The sequence below is a fragment of the Gorilla gorilla genome, chromosome 1 (genome assembly GCF_029281585.2).
Source record: "Gorilla gorilla gorilla isolate KB3781 chromosome 1, NHGRI_mGorGor1-v2.1_pri, whole genome shotgun sequence".
NCBI lineage: Eukaryota > Metazoa > Chordata > Mammalia > Primates > Hominidae > Gorilla > Gorilla gorilla.
Genome location: NC_073224.2, coordinates 233,750,346 through 233,778,200, shown reverse-complemented (window position 1 = coordinate 233,778,200; position 27,855 = coordinate 233,750,346). Strand labels below are relative to the sequence as shown.

At 40.6% G+C, this 27,855-nt stretch overlaps 1 protein-coding gene and 1 pseudogene across 17 annotated transcripts in view; one reads left to right on the top strand and one right to left on the bottom strand.

Annotated features, from left to right (window-relative positions):
• LOC115933973 (large ribosomal subunit protein eL37-like) overlaps window positions 1-20,235 on the bottom strand; it is a 28,470-nt pseudogene extending 8,235 nt beyond the window's left edge.
• Window positions 1-27,855, top strand: part of CAMTA1 (calmodulin binding transcription activator 1) — a 986,830-nt gene that overhangs the window by 57,034 nt on the left and 901,941 nt on the right. The gene's annotated exons all lie outside the window — the stretch shown is intronic.

The following is a 27,855-nucleotide window of genomic DNA, read 5'->3' as shown; positions in this document are numbered from 1 at the left end:
GGGCTAAGAACTACAGCCTTAAATCTACTGTTGACTGCTTTCAAAAGAAGTCTTCACTGTGATTAAACAAATTATGGTTAAAAGTAAGCAAAAGGGCCAGGTGTGGCGGCTCATACCTGTAAATCCCAGCACTTTGGGAGGCTGAGGCAGGTGGATCACCTGAGGTCAGGACTTTGAGACCAGCCTGGCCAACATGGTGAAACCACGTCTCTATTAAAAATACAAGAAAATTAGCTGGGCATGGTGGTGCATGCCTGTAATCCCAGCTACTCGGGAGGCCAAGGCGGGAGAATTGCTTGAACCCGGGAGGTGGAGGTTGCAGTGAGCTGAGGTCGTGCCATTGCCCTCCAGCCTGGGTGACAAGAGCAAGTCTCCTTCTCAAAAAAAGAAGGAAGCAAAAGGAAATCTTGAGGGGAACATTTGTAATAGGCGAGTGGTCATTATTAAATGTACAGTTATATTATTAAAATGTAGATCATTTGAATCAACTGACGTGTCTGAATTTGGATTAAAACTCCTAAGCAGTATAAGGTACTCAAAGCTTGGTACTGGTAGGGCACAGTTTGTTCATTTCTGTTTTTCATGTTGCCTTCTTTACACTTTTTTCCTTTCTGAATAGCCTAATATGATGAAGCAGCTATTTGTAACATGTGGGAATTATTTTTTCCTATTTTCCTCCCATAGTCTGTCTCCATCTTTTAGCTGCTGTTCTTTCTACAGGTTAAGGTTCTTAGATGTCCATTCCATTCCCTACCCGGTCTTGGAACACTGTGAGATGAGCATTCCTGATAAGTGGTCATCCAGTTTGGAAAGACACAGTATTTTACAAGGTGATCAGTTTCTGAGGAATTTCAGTTAGAAAACTTTGTGTTTTTGGTTTGGTCAGGGAAAGATCCAGAAAAGTGATCAAGAGGTTAGCTCAAACCTGATATAGGGAGTTCTCAGAATAGAGATTGGCTGTTAATGGTCTCTTATAATTTTTTCCTTGAGGATAGTTTTATTAGTATGAGAGTAACTTAACCATCCTCATTGTGCAGTTCTTCCGCCTCAGTCTCCCAGGTAGTTGGGATTACAGGCACGCACCACCATGCCCTGCTAATTTTAGTATTTTTAGTAGAGGCAGGGTTTCACCATATTGGCCAGGCTGATCTCAAAGTCCTGATCTCAGGTGATCCACCTGCCTCAGCTTCCCAAAGTGCTGGGATTATAGGCATGAGCCACTGCGCCCGGCCCCAAACTTTTTTATAATTCTCTATGACATTGACATACTCCCACAACAGCTTCAGTATAATTTAGATGCCCTTATAAATCTGCATGGCCAAATTAAAAAAGACACCATCAGGTGTCAGCAAGAAACAGAGCAGGGGGAGCTTTCATGTACTGCTGATGGGAATCTACATTAGTTTAACCACTTTGGGAAACTAGAATTATCTATGAGAGTGGAAGATTTGCACACCATAAAGCCCAGCAGTTCTACTCCTTATGTATATTCTTGACAGACTGTACAGCTGTGAAAACTAATGAATTGATGAATATTCAAGAAGTGAGTAACTCTCACAAACATAATGTTGAGAGAAAGAAACCAGACACTCAGAATATATATTGTTTGATTCTGTATACAGGTTCAAAACAAAGGCAAAGTTAATTTATGGTGTTGCAAGTCAGGAGATGTAGTTACCTTTGGAGAGTAGGGAGGATATATTAGCAGGGCTTCTGGGGTGTTGGTAATGTTCTTTCTTGATGACAGGTGTGATACACATGCACACATACACACAAATATACTTACAATTTGTGCTGTTTCCTGTTTGTATATAATATTTTAATAAAAAATTCACTGAAATGGGGCTGGGCACAGTGGCTGGTGCCAGTAATCCCAGCACTTTGGGAGGCTGAGGCAGGCAGATGCTGGAGCCCAGGAGTTCAAGACCAGCCTGGGCAACATGACAAAACCATTGCATTACAAAAAAAAAATGCAAAAATTAGCCCAGCATAGAGGTGCGTGCCTGTAGTTCCAGCTACTTGGGAGCCTGAGGTGGGAGAATTGCTTGGGCCTGGGAGGTGGAGGTTGTGGTGAGCTGAGATTGTGCCACTGCACTCCAGCTTGGGTGACAGAGTGAGAGAGACCCTGTGTCCAAAAAAAAAAAAAAAAAAAAGTTTACTGAAATGGTATATGGTGTAAAGTAGATTATTGAACAGCAGTGAGAAATGAGCAAAATACAGCTACATGCGGCACCATAGAAGATTCTCACAGAATGCATACGATCAGATTCTAGTTTTCTAAAGTTCAAAGAGTCAATGCTAAGCTATTGTTTAAGGACACATAAGTAACTCGTGGGTATCAGTCAGGATTCAGTCAGGGAAGCAGAACCACTGTATTATGTAATAAGGGATTTATTTTTTATAGCAATAAGATATTTTACAACTGTGGGGAAAAGCTGGAAAAATGACAGTCTGGAAGGAGGAATTAGAGGACCAGAGAAGAGCCACGAAAGCACCTCTCCTGAAGCACCTGTACGGGTGGCTGAGTTAGAACTTGTGGGAGGCTCTGAGAAGCCAGGCATGAACAGCTGCTAGAACGGGACCACAAAGGAAAGCTGATGAAAAAGTCTATGAAAAGCTATTACCTCTGTGTAGCAATCACTTCTCTAGGTCTGCTGCCCAGCAGCTGATGGTCCAGGGGCTTCCGTTCGCTGACAAGGCCGGCAGTTGGGGGAAAAAGCTAGTGACAGAAGCAGCACGTGGACAAGCTGGAACCCTCTGGCATCTCCGTTTATATCTGCTACCACCTCTAACTACCTCGGCCCTCGGGAAGTAATGGTGGTTTTACTTTTTGCTTTTTAAATCTTGTCCAGATTCAGGGAAGGGAATCCTGAGAAAATTCTAGCCTAACCAAATTGAGTTAAAAGCTGCAATAGTGATGGTTGCACAACTCTGTGCATATATTAAAAAATATACTTTAAGTGGGTGGACTTTATGATTTGTGAATTATATCTCAATAAAGCTGTTATTTACTTAAACAAAACTGCCACATGTTGAAAACTTTAAAGAAACAATGTTACCATGGATGATTTAAGTGCTGCTTCTTGGAGATATGGAAGTTTCAGTTTAGTAACTGCTTCTTAGCAGGTTGTATCTATGTTATTCTACACTGCTATTCTTTGGAAAGCTAGAGGGTAGTAACTATGATCTGTTTGTTAATGACAGACCTCAAGGTCTCCTGACAGGTCTGGGAATAAGTTTTGAAAATAGGTTAATGGGATATTGTATTAGTCCGTTCTCATGCTGCTAGTAAAGACATACGTGAGACTGGATAATTTATAAAGGAAAGAGGTTTAATGGACTCACAATTCCACATGGCTGGGGAGGCCTCACAATCATGGCAGAAGGCAAAGGAGAAGCAAAGCCACGTCATACATGGCAGACGAGAGAATGTGCAGGGGAACTCCCGTTTGTAAAACCATCAGATCTCTTGAGACTCATTCACTACCATGAGAACAATATGGGGGAAACAGTCCCCATGATTCAATTATCTCCACCTGGCCCCGCCCTTGACACATGGGAATTATTACAGTTCAAGGTGAAATTTGGGTGGGGACACAGCCAAACCATATAAGATACATTTTCTCACTTTTCACCATGTATATTTGGTTTTAAAATCTGAACTAGGATTTCTTTGCTTATACTTAAAAGTAGGTTTTACAGATTCATTAAAACTTTCATATCAAATCTGTTTTGATAATCTGAGATATTCTCATCATCTCAAACTATTGGAAAATGCCCTTATCTACTCTCCATTTACGTGGAGCCACTTTTCATTTGAATGTTTGTTATGGCTCTTTTTATTCTCTTTATAAGGAGACAATTGCCCAAATAAAGATATGCAGCTTTCCTGCCTGGGGCTGTAGTTGTACCATAGTAAGGAAATGGATATGAAGGTTTTTTAAAAAGTTCAAAAACAGAGTAGCTTGTATCATTTATATGCAAAAACTAGAAACATTTTTAGCTGTAGTTATGAAGACTTCTAGCTTTTTGTCAACTTTTTAACTAAAAGGAGTCCCAAAACACAGGTTATTTCTACATGGATTAAATTTATAATAATAAAGAATCATTAGTATTACTAAACCATATTGACAGAATTCTTGCTAAAACTAGGCTAGACAGACAAGGATGGATACTGAAGGTTGACACTGAAGACCTAGTTGGGAAGAGGATTCAGAGGAGCTTGGCTAGAGTTTGGTCAAGGAGACACTCTTGGTCAGTATGTAAGTCTGGCTAATTGGAAGTAAATAAAAGGCAGCCATAGTCTTGGAGGGAAGACAGACATAAAAAATGATTGCAATATGGTATAAAAGGTGTAATAGAATTATAAAGTATGTGTGTATAAGATGTATCTGTGGCAAAAAGGAGCAGTGGTGGTCTGCTTGAGCACATGAAGGATGGATTTTTTTTTTTTTTTGGAGACGGAATCTTGCTCTGTCTCCCAGGCTGGAGTGCAGTGGCGCCATCTTGGCTCACTGCAACCTCTGCCTCCTGAGTTCAAGCTGTTCTTTTGCCTCAGCCTACCGAGTAGCTGGGATTATAGGCTTGTACCACTACGCCTGGCTTATTTTTCTACTTTTTAGTAGAGATGGGGTTTTGCTGTGTTGGCCAGGCATGTCTCGAACTCCTGGCCTCAAGTGAAGGATGGATTTTTTTTAAAAAAATGACACTAAAGCTGTATTTTGAAGATGATTAGAAAGTTTGCTAGGCAGACAAAGAGAATCAGCAAGAAAACCTTCTGGGCTGAAGGTACTACGTTTAGTCAAACTATTAATACTTCCTTTCCTGTGCAAAGGAATGGAAGAAGGAAGTAGTTTGAGTTGCTTGGATAATTCGCTATGGCTAGTTTAGGGTTTAAGGAGAGAGATGGATGAGTTAAGGTTAGAGAGTAGTGGCTAGATCATAGAAGGCTATGTATGCCACGTTGCGTTTAAATTTTTTTTTTTTTTTTTTTTTTTTTTTGAGACAGAGTCTTACCCTGTCACCCAGGCTGGAGTGCAGTGGTGTGATTTCGGCTGACTGCAACCTCTGCCTCCTGGGTTCAAGCAATTCTTCCTGCCTCAGCCTCCCTAGTAGCTGGGATTACAGGCATGCACTGCCACCTCCAGCTAATTTTTTTTTTTTTTTTTTTGAGATGGAGTCCCCCTCTGTCATCCAGGCTGGAGTACAGTGGCGGGATCTCTGTTCACTGCAACCTCCGTCTCCCGGGTTCAAGTGATTCTTCTGTCTCAGCCTCCTGAGTAGCTGGGATTACAGGCACGCATGTGGCGCCCAGCTAATTTTTTTTTTTTTTTTTTGTATTTTTAGTAGAGACGGGGTTTCAGCATGTTGGTCAGGCTGGTCTTGAACTCCTGACCTCGTGATCTGCCTGCCTCGGCCTCCCAAAGTGCTGGGATTACAGGTATGAGCCGCCGCGCCTGGCCTAAGATTTTTATTTCTAGTAGAAAAAGAGTTTCACCATAGTGACCAGGCTGGTCTCAAACTCTTGACCACAGGTGATCCACCCACCTCACCAGTGTGCCAGGATTACAGGCATGAGCCACCACACCAGCCTGGGGTTACATTTTAACAGATTTTTTGTTGTTGTTTTCTTTGAAGGTCTCACTCTGTCTCCCAGCTTGATCATAGCTCACCATAGACTTCAACTCCTTGGCCTCAAACAATCCTCTCATACCTCAGCCTCCAGAGTGGCTGAGACCACAGGGGTGCACCACCATATCTGGCTAATAGTTTTATTTTTATTTGGTAAAGACAGAGTCTCCCTACGTTTCCCCGGCCTTGAACTCCTAGTCTCAAGTGATCCTCCCATTTCGTCCTCCCAAAGTGTTGGGATTACAGGCATAAGCTACTGCACCTGGCCTTTTAGCACAGTTTAATCAGAAGAGGAAAATGAGCAGATTTTTATTTTATGCAGTTACCCTGTGGACCATGTAGAGAATGGTTTGGAAGAACGCTGGGAGTCTGGTGAGGAATCCATCCCAGAGGTAGTAACTAAGACCTGTTTTTAGACATTGGCAGTAGCGAAGGATCTGACTTGGGAGGTAGAGTTAGTAGCGTTTATGTGACCTCTAAGACGTGATCCTGTCACACTTTTTCTCTACTCTGTTAGGTTCAGTACTTGGGGGCCTTTGAATTAAACTGACAAATGATAGATTAGCAAGAGAAAAGGTAGATTTTAATCTTGTAAATACTTAGGGGAGTTCACAAATAAATGTGACCGAAAAGAGTTGTTAGAATTTGGGGTTTATGCACCATCTTAATAGATGAAGAGGAGAGGGAGAAAGGGTAGTTCCGGGAAAACAAAGAACTATTTGGAAAGATAAATGGGCCCTTAGGAGAATAAATGGAAGCTGTATATTTTCGTGACATTGTCTGTTTGGTTGTCTTCTCATCTCAGATGATTAGAGTTGCCCCTGTGGGAAAGGGTTTATGACAATTGACTTCTTTGAGTTCTTTTGGGAGGCTCTGCTTTTAGGCAGATAAGGGGTTTCAGGAACTCAAATGCCTTCAGCTCAAAATAATTTTTATGCTATAGTGGCTTATTCTGGATCCTTTCACGGTGAAGGAGAGGAGAAATTCCTGAGATTCTGGTTTGAGTGATGGTGGTACTGTAGATAATGAAATGCATAAAGAAGAGCAGGTTTCAGGCCATACTGTATTTTCATTTGTATGGTTGAGCTTGGAGCACCTGGGGAACATCTAGAGATCCTAGAAAGCAGTTGGATGTAGATTTGGGACCTAGAGAGAGCTCAAAGAAGCTGAGAGTACGGATAAAATTTTCCTTGGAGAGTAGGAGAATGAGAGAAGAAAGAGCTTCCAGAAATGAACTAAAGGAGGCTGGAAAATGAGAGAGGATGAAATGAGAGAGGGGACATAGAAAGGAAATTGAGCCTACAAAGGAGACTAAGAAGGAATAGTTGAAGATGAGGGGAGCTGGGAGAGTTACAGAAACCAAGGCAGGACATAGTAGCAAGGAGACTGAGCAATAGGGATCAGCAGTGCCAAGCTGCAGAGTAAAATTATAGAAGTGTTAAGGAAAAAAAAAATTATATATATATATATTTAGTATATGATAAAGGTACAGTTTTGAGGAGGAAATGGAGGGCTGTTTGTTTAAATGGATATTTGGGACAATTGGCTTACCACTTAAAAAATATTAGGTTAGGCCGGATGTGGTGGCACATGCCTGTAATCCCAGCATTTTGGGAGGCTGAGGCAAGAGGATCACTTGAAGTCAGGAGTTCAAGACTGGCCTGGCCAACATGGCGAAACCCCGTCTCTACTAAAAATACAAAAATTAGCCAGATGTGGTGACGCATGCCTGTAATCCCAGCTACTTGGGAGGCTGAGGCACGAGAATCACTTGAACCTGGGAGGTGGAGGTTGCAATGAGCCGAGATCATGCCACTGCAATCCAACCTGGGCGACAGAGCAAGACTTTGTCTCAGAAAAAAAAAAAAAAGTTAGTTTAGGTCCCCACCTCATGCCTTTTACCAAAATAAATCTAAAAATTAAATGTAGAAATTGAAAATAGTAAAAATATTAGGAGAAAATGTGGGTCAATACTTACTTTGTGTTCAAGTTAGGAAGGACCATACCCATTCTAATTATAACAGAAAGAAAAGACTAAGAAATTTTCATGTAAATCCAGCATGTCTGTGTGCTAAAAATATCATAAAATTAAAGTGTAAATGGCAAACTAGGAGAAGTATTTGCCATAGATTTGACAGGCAGAGGTTTAATATCCTTCATATCTAAATGATCTATCAAAAAAATGAGTAACTGAAGGTTTCTGGTTAAGTAGGACTCATTGAAGATGTCTTTATCTTCCATCCTTCCAAAATTTTGATAAAATGACAGGAATTACAAAAGGGGTAGACCCACAAAGAGTGAAAAAGGGAGAGTAGGGAAGATTTTTCTGGTTGATGATAGACTAAGTTGTTGGGCCTTATTTCCTGCTGAGAACAAGTCGAGATGATGGACAAAATTTAAAACAAAATTTATGTGAAGGAAATGGAGAGTTAACAAAATAGTGAAGATTTGTGGGTGTAAGAGGTGGGACGTGGTGATGAGGTAGGGAAGCCCAAGATGTGAGACCAGCATTTGCAGTCATTTCTTTCCCAGAGGAATCTGCTCATTCCAGAAGAATTAGGCAGATGAGAAGCTGGACGGCTGAACAGAGTTTTTGTTAGACTCAGAGGGTGGAGGACAAAAATTGGAGTTTGGCACAGATCAGGGAGCAGGAAAACTTCTTAGGCTTTGAGTAGGAGACCCAAAAGCCTATATCTTAGAGATGGTAGCTCCTAACAGGTATTGAAGTCCAGCTCCAGACCCTCTCAGTTCCTGACTGGATCAAGGTGTTCTGGAAAGAAGCAAGTATAATTCCTTTCATTAATAGAAGAAGATAACATCACTCAGAACCTCAGATGAGCTCTATGTTTATTTACAATGTTTGGCACTCAGAAATCACCAGGCAGATGAGGATTTAAGACAATGTTACTGAACGCCAAGAGAAACAACAGACTATGGAAGTGGATCGACAGGGATCCAGATAGTGAAGTTATTAGAAAAGGGTAATGTATGTAGTATGTTTACAGAGTTATAAGATTAAGAATAGGGAAATTGGAACCACACCACCCCCTCCCCAGTAGAAAAACCAAATGTAAACTGTAGAGTTAAAGGACTAAATGAAATTAAGATGACAGTTAATGGGTTTAGCAGTACATTAGTAATAAGTAGAAAACAAATGTTCAGAATGAAATATGGAAAGAAAAATGGTCTGGACATACATGATAGAGTGAGTCTTAGGGATTCTGTGGAAAGGCTAACCAACATGTAATTGAAATCCTAGTAGGAAAGGAAGGAGGAGTGCTGCAGAAGCAGTATTTGGAGTGATGATAGCTGAGAATTGTTCATAACAGACAAAAGCCATCTCATCACAGATTTAAAAAATACTACCAGAAATCTAAGATAAGGAGAACATTTTAATAGTAACCAGAGGCCAGGTGCGGTGGCTCACTCCTGTGATCCCAGCTCTTTGGGAGGCTGAGGCGGATGGATCACTTGAGGCCAGAAGTTTGAGATCAGCCTAGCCAACGTGGCAAAACCCCATCTCTACTAAAAATATAAAAATTAGCTGGGCATGATGGTTCATGCCTGTAATCCCAGCCACTTGGGAGGCTGAGGTGGGCAGATCAGTTGAGGCTGGGAGTTTGAGACCAGCCTGGCTGACATGGTGAAACCCTGTCTCTACTAAAAATACAAAAATTAGCTGGGCATGGTGGTGCACGCCTGTAATTCCAGCCACTTGGGAGGCTGAGGAACGAGAATTGCTTGAACCCAGGAGGCAGATATTGCAGTGAGCCAAGATCCCACCACTGTACTCCAGCCTAGGCGAGAGTGAGACTCTATCTCCGAAAAAAAAAAAAAAAAAAAAAAAGGAACCAGAGAAAAACTATATACTACATTCAAAAGAGCAATGAGATTGACAGCTAATTTCTCAATAGATGTAATAGTGCATCCTTCTCAGAAGGCAATGAACTAATGTTTTAAAAATGTAAAAAAGAAGGTAAACAGCCAAACTAGAATGTTATACCCTTCAAAAGTGAGGACAAAATTATCACTTCTTTAGATCAACAAAAATGAGAAGGATTTAAAAGAAAAAGCCAAAACCCCAATTCTCTTTCTTCTACACTCACAAAACTTCTCATACCAAATGTGTAGGGTATTTTTCATACCAACCAATTCTCCAGTTCTCTGTGGACTCCGGGTATTCTGCAATTTAACTCAATTTGGATACTAACTGCCTGGAATTACTTGCTTCACAGGTTGAGAGCTCGGCCTCACAAGATTGCTTAGAAACCAATTGCAAGTCCAGGTCTCCGATATTTCTTACCGACTGCTATGAAGTGATTCTTATAACCCCCTCCTCAGATTCAGTGATTTGCTAGAATGGCTCACAAAACAGGGAAACATTTACCTAGGTTTACCTGTTGATTATACAGGATACAATTCAGGAACAGCTGAAAGAGAGATGCATAGGGCAAGGTATGGGGAGGAACTCAGAACTTGCACACCCTCTCCAGGTGAGTCACCCTCCCAGCTCCCCTATGTGTTCACCATCCCGGAAGCTGTCTGGACTCTGTTGTTTGGGTTTTTATGGAGGCTCTATTATGAAGGCATGATTGATCAAATCATTGGCCATTGGCCGTTGGTTATTGAACTCAGTCTCTAACCTCTCTCCCTTCCCAGGAGGTGGTGGGGTGGGGAGCAGAGTGACGGGATGAAAGTCTGAATCCTCTAATCACATGATTGGTTGCTTTGGTAACCAGTCGCCATTCTCCCAAGAGTCCTCTCATCATAAACTCAGGTATGTCTGCTCTTCTTACTACCGTAACTCAGGAAATTCCAAGAGTTTCAGGGCTCGATGCCAGGAACTTGAAATGAAGACCAAATATATATTTCTTATTATATCACGTATCACAGAGTTAATTACACCAGACCTGCACTAAAGGGAATAATAGAAAGATTGGTCTTTGGCAGAAGAGAAATGATCTTGGATGGCAGCTTTAAGATGCGTGGAAAAGTGAAGACCAAAGAAAGGAGAAATAAGATGGTAAATGTAAATGAACACTGTTGGGTAAAATAATTATTTGTGGTTTAAAATATACATAGAATTTAAAAATATAGTAGTAGCATATAAGTTGTGGGAGTGTTAAATAAAAGTTAATATCTTACGGTCTTTTCATTGCCCAGGAAGTGGTAAAAATATTAATTTACTTGAGACTTTGATAAGTCAAGGACACATGTTGTAATCTCTAAGATAGTCATTAAAAGAGTAGTAAAATATATGTAATTAACAAATTAATAGAGGGGAAATATGGAATAGTAACAGCAGTAGTAGTAGTAAAACTTGATTAATCTGAAAGAAGGCAAGAAGACCAAAAACAGAAACAGAGCATGTGGGAAAAATAGGAAGTGAACAGTAAGTTGTTAGATTTAAACTTAGTCTATCAGTAATTATATTAAATAAAAATGAACCAAAATTTCTAATTAAAAAGCAAAGATTGGGAAATTGGATAAAAAATCAAAGCAGATCACAACTCTGTACCGCTTTCAAGGATGTAGAAAAGTTGAAAATAAAATGGTAGAAAAGCCATATTACTCAGACATTAAAAGAAAACTGGTGTACCTTTATTAACAAAGTAGACTTTAGGGTAGAAATAATTGCTTGGGATAAAGACATACATAATGGTAAAATACTCAATTCAGTTCTCCAGGAAGTTAAAACAGTTCTACATCTGTATGTACCTAAAAACACTATCTCAAAATACATAAAGCAAGAATTAACAAAAATGACAAAGAACAGACAAATCTGCAATTCATAGTGGAAAGTTTTAATATACCGTCTTTATTAACTCAGAAACAAAGTATCAGTAAGGACATAGAAGATTTCTATAACATAATGAACAAACTTGACCTAATTGAAATCTCAGTGGGTTTATGTGTAACTTAAGACATACTACTGTCCTGTGCTTCATAACGATGTTTCAGTCAACAAGAGACTGACTAAATATATGATGCTGGTCTCATAAGATTTTAATGGAACTGGAAAATTCCTGTCTCGTAGGGATGTCATAGTGTCATAGTGTAACACATTACTGTTTCTATGTTTAGATGTGTTTAGATACAGATACCTATCATTGTGTCACAGTTGCTTGCAATATTCAGTACAATAATATGCAGATTCATAGCCCAGGGGCAATAGGATATACCATATGGCTTAGGAATGTGGAAAGTTGTACTATCTAGGTTTTTGTAAGTACATCTTTGTGTAAGTACGTTTGTGTAAGTACATTGTCATCTTTGCACAGTGATGAAATAGCCTAGTGATGCGTTTCTCAGAATGTATCCCTGTTGTTAAGCAACAAAAGACTGTTGAAAATAAGATACATTCAAAATGAAATATGGAATATAATGAAATATGAAATACAACACTGCACCCAATAACTGTAGACTGTACATTCTTTTCATATGCATAGGGAACATTGATCAAAATTGTTGATTTATAGAGTAAATCTCAACAGATTTCGAAAGACTAAATTCAGAATATCATACTTATAAAGACAGGTTTAATATTTGAAAAATTGATCAGTATAAATCACTAAATTAATAGAGTAGAGCAGAAAAATCATGTGATAATGTCAGAGGTGCAAAAATTGCCTTTGGTAAAATCCAATACCCATTCAAAATGGAATCTCTTAATACATTATGAATGAAAGTTAACTTCCTTAATTTGATAAAGATTATTCAGAAAAATCCTATAGCAAACACCGTGTTTACTGGTGAAATGTCGGAAGTTTTCTTTTGAGACTGGGAAAGAGAAGTTGTTTTCACTGTCACCAATTCTGTTTATTATTTTACTGGAAGTCCTACCTAGTTGAGTACGGCAAGAAAAATAGTACAGGGATGAGAAAGGGAAGAATAAAACTGTGATTTTGTAGATGACATGATTGTATATGTAGAAAATTAAAAAAAACTTCTTTATAACTTATTATAAATAATAAGCTAGGTTGCAAGATTCAAGGTAATTCTGGACACAATTGCAATTTTATATGCCAACAGCAAACACAAATTCCAAATTTGTATCAATCTGGATCCAATCAGGAGAGAGAAACCAGTTGTATTAGTTTGTCCTCACAGGGCTATAAAGAAATACCCAAGACTGGGTGATTTATAAAGAAAAGAGGTTTAATTTGTTCATGGTTCCACAGGCGGTTCAGGAAGCATGGTGCCGGCATCTGCTTGGATTCTGGGGGAGGCCTCAGGAAACTTACAATCATGGCAGAAGGAGAAGGGGAAGCAGGCTTGTCTTACATCGCCAGAGCAGGAGCAAGAGAGAGAGAGAGGAGGGGAGGTGCTACACACTTTTAAACAGTTGGATCTCCTGAGAACTCAATCATGAGAACAGTACCAAAGGGACGGTGCTAAGCCATTCGTGAAGGTGCACCCCCATGATCCAATCACCTCCCACCAGGCCCCACCTCCAGCACTGGAGATTACAGTGTGGACATGAGATTTGGGTGTGGACACAGATTCAAACTTCATCACCAGTAAAATTGAAAGCAGCATTTAATGTGGATAATTACTAATTATAACAGGGAATTGAAGTAAGGAGGGATTTGGTTAGGCTAGTGAAAAGTGAAGAGAATTGTAAAGAATATGAAAATAGCAGATAAACAGAGCAACTGCTGCCCCTGGGGCTGAGGTAGAGTCCGCAAGGAAGAGTCTCTCCTTCCCCCAGGACCAAGATCCAGACCTCATCCAGAGAGGGCATGGCTGGTTTACTGCATGGCCAAGAAGTTGCTGGCATGTCATACTAGTGGAACTTAATGGAAATCCACCCTCTGATACCTGCCAGAAGTTGCTCACTAGGGCGCCACACAAAAGCTCTTCATGGGGAGGTGTCTCACTGGAGGTACCCTGCTACAAAACCTCCAGAGTGGGATGCTGGGGGGAGCTGCTGGCTGCTGGGTATGGCCTGCTGTTGTGTGCTGTAGTCTCTGGAGGCTGGAGCAGCTGCAGGTGCTTGTAGAGATGGGTACTGGAGAAGCCACCTGCATTGCAGGAGCTGGACGCCATACAATTAACACAGTGTAGAGCAATCTGGAAGGCTGTATATATCAAGATGGCCAAGATGGAACCAGTGTTTTTTTTTTTTTTTTCTCTGTGACAGATAGAATTATGATGCTTCCCCCTGCCGCTTTTTTTTTTTTTTTGGTATTCATTCAGCATTTATTTAATAAATGTTGAGTATTTTCTCTATTCCAGACAATGTGTTTGTTACGAGATACATAACAGCAGACAAAATAGACATTGAACTTGTTTTTGCAGTTTATAGGCTGATAGGACAGTCAGTCATTCATCTGAGCTCTTTTGTGCCAGGCACTATTCTAGTCACTGGGGGATAGATGGATAGATTAAATAGATTGGTTAGATAGATGGGATGGATGTATGGATAGATGGATCAAGACAAAATCTTGCTTTCAAAGGGAGACAGCCATTAAGCAGATAATTATAAGAATGGGTACATACTTGCACAGTGCTATGAAGGGTGTAAGAAGGAAAAATACAGGCTGCTACAAGAGAGGACAATGTAATTCAGATGAGAAGCCAGGGCAGACTTCTCTTAGAAAGTGATATTTTTATGATGGAAGTGATGAGGAGGAGGTTAGCTTGGTGAGATGAGTGATCAGAGAAGAATGATCTAGATGGAGGGGAGGCTTGCGGGCAGACTTCATGATGGGAAGAGCTCGGCGTGTCTGAAGTGAGGAGTGGGAGGTCTCTAGAGGGTAGGGGGAGGTAGAGAGTGGCAGGAGAAGAGGCCACAGCAGGGGTCATGCTACTCACAGCCATAGGCCACCTTGGAAACTAGGGTGTCCCTGTGAAGCGTTGCCCGTGATAGAGGTCTGAAATAGGAGATTCTTGGACTGTTTTGCTATTTACAGCCACCGTGTGGGGTGCTGAGTGGTCAGGGGATTGGAGGCAAGAATGGAAGTTGAGAGACCACTGGGTGCAATTTGCAGGAATCCAGTGAAAGTTAATGGTGGAGGTGGCGCCAAGGCCCAGCAGTGGAGCTGGAGATAACTGGATGGCTTGGAGATGGGGTTTGGAAATAGAATCATTCAGAACTGGTGATGGATTGAGTGTGGGCTGGGAGAGACAGGGAGACATTGAGAATAACTCCCAGGTTTCTGGCTTAAGTCATTACATGGCATGTGATGCCATTTTCTGTGTACTTTTGTAGTGAATACGAATTACTTGTTCAATTAAAAAAGTAAAATAAATTTGGATTTGCAGATGAAGAAGGCCTTGGTGACCAAACAAACAAAACCAAAGCAGTTGCAGTGAAAGTGAAGAGGTGGAGATAGTTGGTACAGACTACTGCAGTTCTGCATCTTCAAAGAAGCCAGAAAGTAGCAGGCAAGGTAGGGTCGGGCTGTAGAACAGAGGACATGTGTTTTGTTTACAGAGTAGGATAGATGTGAGCAACTTTCATTGGGAGAGAGAGCTAGACCATAGAGGGAAGAGAAGGCATTCATTAACTCAACAAATATTTGAATGTCTGTATGACAGGCAGTACTCTAAGCTCTTGGAACATACAAAACATAAAAAACATTCCTGTCTTCTGGAGCTTAATGTTCTAAAGTGGGGACACTGAAAATCAAATCATGTGCCGAGTGCATTGTAAAAAGAAAAAAAGAAGCCTATTAATGGGGAGATCTAGGGATGTTGAGGTGGGATGGCCAGAAGGATGTAATTTTATGTTGTGGGTGGCACTGATGGATTTGATGCCACTAGAATGCAAGATATGCCAGGGCAGAGATTTTAGTTTTACTCGCTGCTGCATCTCCAGAGTTTAGAATGGTGCCTGGCACATAGTAAATGCTCAATAAAGAATTGCTGTGTGAATGAATTAATGATTCAGGATCCCAGGAATGGGAAGGAATGAGGAGTGGGATACTGAAGAAAGAAAGATAGGCCAGTCATAAATGAAGACATATTGTAGGGATGTTAGTACTGATATCTCCAGTTCAAATTACAGTTGTTTTTGCTTTTAAAGGATTTTAACTGTTCAATTGTATTTTGAATTCTTTGAATTAGCTTTGTTTCATGGCATTCATTTTGTTTACTGTATGTTTCTCAGACACAGTAATATAGTTTACAGAACTACTTATCCTTAGGGACATTACCCACTGAAGAAGTGACTGTTTTCGGTATTATTACAATAAAATTGAGATTACATATCACTTTGTATATTGAGGTTCTGTTACAACCTGTCTTGTTTTCAGCGTTATCCTTACTTAAAGTGGTGTGTGTGGTGGTGGTGGTGGTGGTGGTGGTGGTGGTGTGTGTGTGTGTGTGTGTGTTGGGGGGGGGTGTTGTGATTGTTTTATGCCCATTACAGAAACCAGTTTAGCTGGCATTATACTGGTGTGGTTATATATTAAATAAGTTAAATTTCTTGCAGCTACTCTTTTGATCAGTTAATTGGTCTGATCCTATAGTGAGTATTTTCATGGGTCTCTGCTAAGTTTAGCCTCACAATGATTTTGTGTGTCTGAAATCGTATTGACAGGCTGTAGCTCCTTCTAATTTATACATGCGTGGAGAAGGTTGTCCTCTATTTGCTGAGTCTTACGCTTTTTATATGAGGACCCCAGTGTCATAACTTTGCCGTGACTCAGGAAGATCTAACTTCTGACTGTTCAGCGTAGAGCATTCCTTTGTCTAAAAAAATAATATGGATGTTTTAAGACCATTCAGTCATAACTGGAAGCTGCCTTATAGTTAAAGGACTTTACATATTAATGAAGAAAGGGAACATACAAATCATTATGTCCTTTTTGCCATAGATTGCTGTCCCCTCCCATAGAAATTATCTTATTATATTTTATTACAACAGTGTATGTAAAATATATACTTATAAAAGTAATAAATGGTCTTTGAAAAATTCTAATAACAGGAGTGTAGAGATTATAAACTGATTTTATCCTAAAATTGTACATCCTAGGAGATAACCATTGTGAGCAATTTGATTTATATCCTTTTTTGGACTTTACAAATGCTTGTGTAAATCGCGTATGTGTTGTATGTATATATGTTTGAGTATACATACAAGAGGAATTGTATACAGCTTCCCTGTTTTTTCCTCCCCATTTATACACTGTGTTGTGGACATTTTTGTGTCCGTGCCTGTGTGTGGGTATGTGTGTGCATAAAGACATAGCATGGGTATGCCATAAAAAGTTTTTAGCCAATCCGTTATTGGTTGTCGTCATATTTTGCTCTTATAGTAAGTGATGCACTTAACGTCTCCAGTTATGTTCTAGGACAGAAGTGCTTGTCATAGTGTAAATATTTGACATATGCCCTTAGAAATGTTGTACCAGGCCAGGGGCAGTGGCCACTCCTGTAATTCCAGCAGTTTGAAAGGTCTGGGCAGAAGGATCACTTGAGCCCAGGAGTTCAAGACCAGCCTGGGCAACATAGGGAGACCTGGCTTTACACAAAATAAACAAAATTAGCTGGGCATGGTTGTGCGTTCCTGTGGTCCCAGCTGCTCGGGAAGCTAAGGTGGGAGGATCACTTGAGCCCAGGAAGTCGAGGCTGCAGTGAGCTGTGATTGTGCGAGTGCACCCCAGCCTGTGCAACAGAGTAAGTCCGTGTCTCAAAAAAAAGAAAAGAAAAGAAATGTTGTAGAATACCAATTTGGACTCTCATTAGCTAAAAGTGAGAGCATCCATTTCCCCAAACCCTTACCAATGGTAAGTGTTGTCAGTCTTTTAAATCCTTTCTCAGCCCAACAGGTAGAAGACTCAGATCTCCTTTTAATTAACATTTCTTTGTATATTCCTGCAATTTAGCATGGTTTGACCATTTATGCTATTTTTTTGGATATGTTACTTTTTATAATAGTCTTCAGTCTTTTTTTCTAGTAGGTTCTTAGTTCTTTTTCTTTCTGATTTCTGTTTTTCTTTTCAAAGAGGTATGTATAATATTTCTCCCGTTAGTCATCTGTATTTCAGTCTTAGTTTTCTTAACTCATTATGTCCTCATGCCAATCCTATGAGTCATGCTCCCAAACTCTGAATCTTTTTGGCCTTGATGGCGTGTGTACTTGGTCTTTCCCACACCAGTAATTAAGTATTCTCCCTAGATTTTCTTCTTTGTTTTGAATTTTTATCCTTAGATGTTTAATATAGCTGAACTTTTTTTATATGTGAATGGGATGAGTTAGAGCTCTAATTTCATTTGTCTCCAAATAAGATGGTTGTTATTGAGTCATTGATCATTTTCTACTGATTTGAGATGTTGCCATTACCATGTGCTAAGTTTCCACAAATATGTGGCTTTTTACCTGAACTCTTTGTTCAGTGATCTGTTTATTCTGTGCCTACAAAATTACATTGTTTTTTCTTTCCTTATACACTGATTTAGTTTTTGTCATTCTAACATATTGTAAAGAGGAAAGTATTGCTCCTATTCTGTTCTTAAAGGTCTATCAGGGCCGGGCGCAGTGACTCACACCCGTAATCTCAGCACTTTGGGAAGTCGAGGTGGGCGGATTACTTGGAGGTCAGGAGTTCAAGACCAGCCTGGCCAACATGGTGAAACTCCATCTCTACTAAAAATACAAAAAATTAGCCTGGCGTGGTGGTGCATGCCTGTAATCCCAGCTACTTGGGAGGCTGAGGTGGGAGAATTGCTTGAACCCGGGAGGCAGAAGTTGTAGTGACCCCAGATTGTGTCATTGCCCTCCAGCCTGGGTGACAGAGTGAGACTCCATCTCAAAAAAACAAAACAAAAAAACCAAAAAACTGTCAGAAGTGGAGTGTGACTTACTTTTTTTTTTTTTTTTTTTTGGGTCAGAGTCTTGCCCTGTCACCCAGGCTGGAGTGCAGTGGTGTAATCTCAACTCACTGCAACCTCTACCTCCCGGGTTCAAGTGATTCTCGTGGCTCAGCCTCCCAAGTAGCAGGCACATGCCACCACGCCCGGCTAATTTTTGTGTTGTTGGTAGAGACGGGGTTTCACCTCGTTGTCCAGGCTGTTCTTGAACTCCTGACCTCAAGCGATCCGCCCGCCTTGGCCTCCCAAAGTTGTGGGATTACAGGCATGAGCCACTGCGCCTGGCTGTGGAGTGTGACTTTACAGTAGAGATTCATTTGTCTAACATCTCTGTTACTGGTTTCAGTAAGATCACATCATCTTTTTTGTCCTTTGGCAGCAGAAGTTGTAGGTTAACGAAAACTAAAGCAACTTTTCTTGTCACTGAGATGGAATTGAAATGATCTCTAACCCATACTTCTTCAGCCATGACTTCTCACATCTTAGAACACATTAAAAATAAGAATATTTGTAGGATGTACTGGAGAATGAATGAGTATCCTTGAGGTCAGAAACCACTGGTCAGGGGTTAGCGTGGCTTAGTTCCCCTCACAAGGCACGTGTAACCCATTTACATTGAACTGCGTGTCAGTAGGGAAGTGTTTAGGAAGTGCTGCTGTAGGCTAATGTTCTTCAACTTCAAAATTTTCTCATGGCAGGTCATTGTAGCTTGATATGGATTGGCCAAACTGCTTTAAAAATTTTTTAATTGTGGTAAAATATACATATATAAAATTTGTTGTCTTAACCATTTAAACATTCACATTGCTGTGCAACCATCAGCACCATCCATCTCCAGAACTCTTCTCATCTTGTAAAACTGAAACTCTGTACCCAGTCAACAGTAACTCCCCATTCTCCCTACCCCTCGCCCCCGGCAACCACCCTTTTACTGTCTGTCTGTATGAATTTGACTATTCTAAGTACCTCGTAAAGTGAAGTCATATAGTATTTGTCTTTTTTTTTTTTTTTTTTTTGAGATGGAGTCTTACTCTGTCACCCAGGCTGGAGTGCAGTGGTGCAATCTTGGCTCACTGCAACCCCTGCCTCCCGGGTTCAAGCGATTCTCCTGCCTCAGCCTCCTGAGTAGCTGGGATTACAGGCTTCTGCCACAATGCCTGGCTACTTTTTATATTTTTAGTAGAGACAGGATTTCACCATGTTGGCCATGGTTGGCCAGGCTGGTCTCAAACTCCTGACTTCAGGTGTTCCACCTGCCTCGGCCTCCCAAAGTGCTAGGATTGCAGGCGTGAGCCACCACGCCCAGCCTAGTATTTGTCTTTTTTTGTGACTGGTCTATTTCATTTAGCCTTATATCATCAAGGTTCGTCCATGTTGTAGCATGTATTAGCCTTTCCTGCCCTTTAAAGGCTGAATTCGTTATGTGCACACCACATTTTGTTGATTTGTTCATCCATCCACGGGTGCGTGGGTTGTGTCAGCCTTTGGGTATTTTGAATAATGCCATGAACATAGGTGTAAAATCTGAGAGCCAGACTTCTTGAAAGAGTTTTGTTTTTTTTCTTTCATTTTTTAACTATTCCAATTTGAATTTAGCTTCCATTATTCCGCCAAACCTTCTTTCTTAGATCACTGTTAAGTAGAAGGAACATTTTTCCTTTTTAGTGATTTTTCAGACATACTCACCCACTTTGGCTGTGCCATGCTCCCTTGGCTCTTGGGATGGTGCATGCCCCCTGTTTCTCTCCCACTTAGGAGATTTCCTTTGTGACCCTCCTCTCGCATCATTTAAAGGTGGAATTTCCCCAGAGCTTGACCCTGGGCCTTCTGTCTGTGACCATTAAATGTGGGTATTTCTCAGCAATTAGAGCGAGGCTCTTTTCTTTTCCCTTGTTTTGGAAAGAAGAGAGTCAAAAAGGCTTAATCAAATAGTCTCATCTTTTACCCAAAAAAGATAACTATTTTCTTCGGGAAAAAAGGTGACAAGAATATAAATCATCAGAATTACACTAATTTGTTTCTGAAGGAAATGATAAACTTTCCGCCAGCTTTGTTGAGGTATAATTGACAAGTAAAAGGTGTATATGTTCAAAGTATACAATATAATTTGATGTGTGTATACATTGCGTAATGATTAGCACAATCAACCAGCACATCCCTCACTATACGGTGTTACTGTGTGTGTATGGTGGAGGAGAGGAGTGAGGACACTTAAGATCTGCTTATTAATTTGCTTAGCAAATTTCAAATAAACAATACAGTATTATTAGCTATAGTCACCGTGCTGTACATTACAGCCCCAGAAAATATTCATCTTATAACCAAAAGTTTATACCCTTTGACCACCATCTCCCCATTCCCTCCCCAACCCCTGTGAGTTCAGGCCCTTCTCTATATTCCTTCTTACTCTAGGTGACCCCCATCTGCTTACAGAGATCCAATCTGCTGATGGCTCCTAGGTTTGTTTCATGAGGTCAGAGCTCTTTGCTGAGCCCCACTCCAGAGCTGCCTCCCTGCTGTCTCTGCTGAGTGTCTATCTCAGCCTCATGTCTGAGATAGAGCTTCATGATTTTCCTCCCATGTCCCCTTCCGTGTTCTCAGTGAAGGGTACTTGAGCCTCCCAGGTGATCAAGTCAAATTTCAGGGATCAGTTTTAAAGTAAACTTTTTAATTTAGGATAGTTTCAGAGTTACAGAAATGTCTGGAGAATATTAAGGAGAGTTCCTGTGCACTCCACACCTGTTTCCCCTGCTAACGTTACTGTGGTACATGTTTCACACCAGTGAACCAGTACCAACACATTATTTACACTGAACTCTACACTTCATTCAGATTTCCTTAATTTTCCCCTAAAGTCTTTTTCTTTTTCAGAATCCCATTCAGGATGTCACATTACATCTAGTTGTCATATATCTTCTTAGGCTCCATTAGACTGACAGTTTGTTAGATTTCTTCTTGTTTTTGTTGACCTTGACAGACTAAGTATTTTATACAGTGTTCTTCAATTTGGATTTGTCTACTGTTTTTCTCGTGATTAGACTTGGATAATGGGTTTTGGGGAAGGAAGACCACAGCAGCAAAGTACCATTCTCATCACATCATATCAGGGGTACCTGCTCTCAACATGATTTACTACTGATGATATTAACCTTGATCACCTGGCTGAGGTAGTGTTTGTTAGATTTCTTCACTGTAAAATTACTGACATTTTTGACACTTTCCTCTTCTTTTTATCTGTTTTGAATCCAAAACAATTCCTGCTGGTTCTTTTTCCCAAATAAATTTCCATTCTGTCCAAGTCACTCTTTGCAGCCACTGCTGCAGTCCAAGCCACAATTGCCTGTGCGCAGACGGTATCGAGCGATCTTCTGACTCATGCCCTGCTTGTGCCCTTGCCTTCTCCAACCCAGTCTCCACCCAGATGCCAATGTGGTCCTTTTCAAATGCCAGTTGGTCAGTGGTACTCTTGTTCCCAAGCCTTTGAGCGGCTTCTTCTTGTACTTGAGATACCACCCCACCTTCTAGACACAGTCTGCCAGGCCTGCTTAAGCTCGTCTCTGTCACCTCTCTCATCTCCTGCCAAGCCCCTCTCGCCTTGTCCTCTGTTCCAGCCACCGGTTTCTTGCCCGAGTCCCTTCAACACTCTCAGCTCCCTTAGACATGTCGTTGCCTCTGCTTAGAATGATGGTCGCCCTCCACCTTGGTTCCCTTGGGACCCCAGCTTACATGCCATTTACATGTTGTTTCTTCAGGGGACATTTCCCATCCACTTGCAGGGTCCATGGGGCACTCTTGCTGGGTGTTTCTGGAGCATGCCACACTGTACCCCTGATGCTGGGAGTTACTTGTTCTATGTCGGAATTGTTCCTCAGTGCTGGGGTGGACAAGGCTGAGACGTGCCTCGGCATGTCACTGTGTGTCCGTTACCTGTACTGAGCCTGTGCCAGAGTGGATGCTTGATAAGTATTTGTTGACTGGGTGAAATTTTTTAAAAATTAAAACATTTTTAATAGAAATGGGGTCTCACTATGTGGCCCAGGCTGGTCTGAAACTTCTGGGCTCAAGCAATCCTCCCTCCTTGGCCTCCCAAAGTGCTAGAATTACAGGTGTGAGCCACCATGCCCAGCCTGAATGGGTGGATTTTATCTTTTGAATGGAAAACACTCTTCATTTTTAGCATGCCAGTATGCCAAAAAGTACTTGAATTTATTTTTCTTAGTCCATTGATTTAAATCCCACATGTATTCTTTTAAATGTGTCACATAAGGTGCTGTGGTGGGTACAGTAGTGGATCTAGAAAGTGTGTTCAGCCTCTGCCACTCCTGAGGACCCATTCATTCATTCTCATTCACCAGACAGTTACTGGGAACCTGGGTCTGCCAGGCCTAGTGCAGAATGTGGGGATATGAGGGCTTGTGAGTGAGCCTGTTGAGGGAGAGGGAGAAACTTATAGATCCTTCAGCATTTCCAGTTGTGGTTAGGATAGATTTGGGCAGATTTAGTTTGAATTCTGGCTCTACCATTTTTAAGATCTGCACTCTTGAGCTTAACCTCTACCCGTCTGCAAAAATGTGGGCAGCATTGTCTCCCTTGTAAGTTGTGGAAAGAATCAGCTAAGAAAAGGAATGTAAGAGGATCAGTATAATCATAGTAATCACAGAACTAATGGTTTTTGCCTTTGAGGTCCTGAGTACTAGCCTAAGTAGTTACATTAATTATTTTTGTTTATTCTCACAGCAACTCTGTGAGGTAGGGATGTTACTGTTCTCATGTTGTAAATGAAGAAAGTGAGACCTTAGTTGAAAAATTAAATACTTTGTCCAAGGCACAGAAGTAGTAAGTGGGAGAGCTATAACCTGAACCCAGGTTCAAGGACGGCGTGATTTTAAAGCCCAGAAAGGACTCCTTACATTCTGTGTAGCTACCCCATCTTCCAGTGTAGCTTTATTCTTTAAAATTGTAAAGACTTTTTAGGTATCTTGGCATTTAAAAAAATGTAATAGTCTTTAGAGGGACGATTACCTTAAGCTATTATCAACTTGAATTTGTTTCTTAATTTACATTTTAGCAGCTTTGACATCTGTGACTTGGTGCCTGTGTTGAGGAGAGAGTGTCTATGTTGGGACTGGAGGATGAAGTTTGAAGTTAGACCCATCTGGGCAGTATTTATCTTAAAGTGAGAATTGTGAACTTGTAATCAGACTCACCTGGAGGATTTATCAAAAATGTAAATTCCTTAACCACTTCTTTGGTACCCTACATTATAATCTCTTAGGGGTAGGACTTAGAAAACATTTTTGCAAGTGATGTTATTTAGATAGTGGATTCTTTTTCATTCTGAAGTTTGAGAATCAGTGAATAGAGGGAATGGGAAATGTCAGCTCCTTGATGATCCAGACTGCCCTACAGGAAGCCAGTGGAAAGATGACAGTGAACCCTGGTATGCCTGGCTAGTAAGTTTAAAAACAAGTAATGTGGAAATAAAATCAACAGTCGGTGAATTTGTCTCCCTGTTGTTTTATTTTTTATATTATTTGTGTTTGGGAGGAATTTGATTTGTATTTTATGATCATTTTTCCCTAGTGGGTAGTGGGGTAGCACGAGAAATGAGTGGGTCTAGACTATGATAGAGTTGGTGCAATGCAGCAGGCCAATCGGAAGAAAAAAATTTAAGCATATTTTGTGGATTAGCATGTCAGTTGCAAAAATAGGAGTATATCTAAAGCTGATTTCAGATAGTCTCTTTTTAGCGAAACTATGTCAGACTGTGCCCGGACTTTTGCTTTGGAAAATATGGTAATTTCAGGTTTGTGGCTAATTTGAAAATTAGTAATCAATACTAAGGGTTTTAAATATGTAGCATTTATGTGTTTATTATGTATTTCTATATTCATAAACATTGAGGATTCTTTTATTGTCTCATGTAACAAGAAGACAAGCAGCTCAGGGATGGCGGCTCCCGTGTGCTTCTCCATGATCTCTCAGCTTCCTTTGTGTGGATGGCCACAGCATGGCTGCGTGCCTAAAGCACGCGGAGAGGGCAGCATTCTTGTCTCAGGCTCCCCACCCACCATTCTTAAGCAGCTTTGTTGAGGTATAATTGGCATACTAAGTTGTGCATTGTCTTGTACATTTTGCAAGTGTGCATCTGTATACACCGCACAACCATTACCGTACTATGATAATGAGCATGTTATCACTCTCCAAAGTTTCCTGGTGCCTTTTGCGATTCCTTCTGCCCACCCTTCTCCTCCTTTTGTGGAAGCTTTGATGTTTTTAGGGAAAAAAAAAGTTACATTATTGAGGATAAAATACTAGGTAGAAAGATATTTAACTTGTAGTTTTCGCTTTTTTTTTCTTTTTGAGGAGTGTTGTGGAAATAATATGATTGTAGGTATAGGTTGCTGTAATATTTATAGAAAGTTTTGAGAAACAGATTCTCTGAACAGACCATCTTGGAAGAGTTTGACAGGAAATATATTTTCGGAAAGGCTGGAATAGAGGTGGAGATGGTGCCTGCTGGCAGGAGAGGGAGAGAAAGGAAGGACAGTACCTGCCGGCCACTTGCGGGTGAGCTACAGACATGAAAGCCAAAGGCTGCGCTTTTCTTTGGTTTTTCAATAGATGGCATTTTTATCATGCTAGAAAGACTAACATGAATTCTAACATGAAATGGTAATAAAAATGTAATCCCCACTAACTGTAGTGTATACGTAGCTCAAGTGCATTTTTTTGTTGTTGAATGGCATGCTGGTGATTGATTTATTTATATTTGTAGATTAAAAATAATAAACTTTGCTCTCATTGTAATCACCTCTTTTTTTTTCTTTTTTTTCCCTCCCCCAGAGACTGGGTCTTGCTCTGTCACCCAGGCTGGACTGCAGCGAGTGGCACAGTCTCAGCTCACTGCTGCCTCCACCTCCTGGGCTTGTGTTCCTTCTGTCTCAGCCTCCTAAGTAGCTGGGACTGCAGGCATGTACCACCACACCCAGCTAATGTTAATTTTTTGTGGAGATGGGTTCTCCCTATATTGCCCAGGCTGGTCTCAAACTTCTGGGCTCAAGTGATCCTCCTGCCTTTGCTTTCCAAAGTGGTGGGATTATAGGCGTGAGCCACAGAAGCGTGCCTGGCCTGGGTAGTTCTTTTTAATTGTTGAATATACTTGCTGAGGTTAGTTTCTGCTGTAGAAAGCATTATATAATGTTGAGTTAACAGCGATCTTGTAAAGAGTTAGTAGAATGTGTAAAGTTTTACCTGGGAGGCGGAGGCAGCAGTGAGCCAAGATCTTGCTACTGCACTCTAGCCTGGGTGACAGAGCGAGACTCTTGTTTTGTTTTGTTTTGTTTAAAAAAAAAAAAACAAAACACGACTGTATAGGGTTAAAAAACGACTGTATAGGGTTTTATTTTAATGGGTTTCTTCAGCTGTCTCCTTTTAGCTTCTATGACTCTGCATTTTCTTGGTTCTTTGTTTTTCATTTCTTTACAGTTTTTCCATGTATTTTGTTTTGAAAGTAATATGCCTGAGGTGAAAATGGCGGCATTTCTGTCATGATTTAACCTTACTAGAAATGACATTCTTTGCTCTTTGTCTGTTTAGTTGAGAAGTGAACCAATTCCCTGTGCTTAAAGTACTACTCCTTGGTGTGGGGCAGGGAGGGTGGGGGGAAGATTTTTAACATAGAATACAAATTGAGTTTGTTGGAAAAGGTATCCCTATAAAATGTTGTCCAGGTAGTTAGAGCTTAATATGGGTGATAATTTCCCTAGAAGAATATTCTTTGCTGTAACACTGATGACTTGATGGACTTGTGAAAGTGAAACTTGGTGTGTTTCTTCTTTCAGCCTCCATGTAACTCACAGATAGGGCAGTGTAGAGTAGATTTCCAGTTTTAGATTAAGGATAGCTTGTATCCTATGCAAGGTTTTGGGGGTTGGTTAGGGTCTTTGAGTATTTCCTGTCTAATTCACTTACTAGTTACAAAGAGACAAGCTGTAATGTAAAAAGTCTTCCTTGAGCTAGACTAGCTTTCTGTACTCTTTGATTTAAAAATACCTGGTAGTTCTGCCAGTTGGGGATTTGTTTGGGGTGAATGAAAACCCCTCAGGCTCAGTCTGTTCATGCACTGGTGTGTATTAATTCAGTCCATTCATAGTCATGAGCTGACTGTGCCTTATTGAAGAAAGGGAGGCTTCTGGAAGAGAGAGGAAGATGGATAATCTTGGATCCTGAAGCACTGCTGCTGGCGCCTGGGAGTGGGGCAAGAAGACAGGAGGTTCTGAAGAGAGGGCTTTGTATCCAAAGTTAAGACTTAGGCCAGCCCTTGATGGGGAGAGAAGCTACTCAGGCCCAATAACCTCAAATAGTTCAGGTTAAATCGACAGTTGTCAAGTCTAATTCCTCTTTACAGCATTATTTCTGTGGGAAAATGTGTGTGGCTTATATACTTGCCTCAGCAAACAGACTGGACTCAGAATCAGCTCTTTGTTGTCATAATTTAAGTGGAATTAGTTACTCCCTAGGGTTGCATTGCCCCTTGGATGGCTTCTAGCCTTCTTTTTGCTTATTAAATTATATTCCAGGTTCCTTGACTGTGAGGGACATAGTAAACTCCTAGTAGCCTTTACCTTCCCCTCCCTAAATAGCAAACTCATGTAGAAAACATTAGCTAAAATCCTTTGCAGATTTTTTTGAAATCACCTAAAATGTTATTATTGGGACCATTTCATTTGGAGCCATTTTGTCAGAACCACTAAGTATTTAGGTGAGGCGATTGATTTCATTCCCACATGGGAATTTGGTTGGTTGTAACATTCAGGCACTCAGAGCGATTCCTGACTGGACGTCATGTTCAGGTAGTCTGGTGTCTGAAACTTTTGGCAGAGATTAAGCTGATAGAAGATTTGGGCTAACATTTTTTAGTGTGTGAGTTGGTGAATTTTCAAGATGATTTAGAAGACTTTAAAAAAGCATCTATGAGTACTGCATCATCTTGATGTCAAGAAGAGATTGTTATTTAATACATACATGTTTTAGTAATGAAGGAGGTACATAGAGATAATTGATTTGAACCGGTTTACTTTTTCTCCTTTTTAATGCAAAATATTTTTGGGAAACAGAACTTGACTAATATTACACTACTCACTTCTTGTTTTTTGTTACAAACATGCTGAAATGGTCTAAATAATGATGCTACTAAAACAACATATGCATTGTTTTGATGGGGTATTGATTCCTTCTACAGTGTTCAAAATTGCTTGCATGCCTCCGAGCAACAAACACATATGTGACAGACTTTATGTGAGATGAGCATTCCAGAGAAATGAAATGCAAGTTTACTTTTCAGTAGCTATGCAACTTAAAAAAAAAATTGTGTTTTTTGAAACATGGCTTTAGGGCACTAAC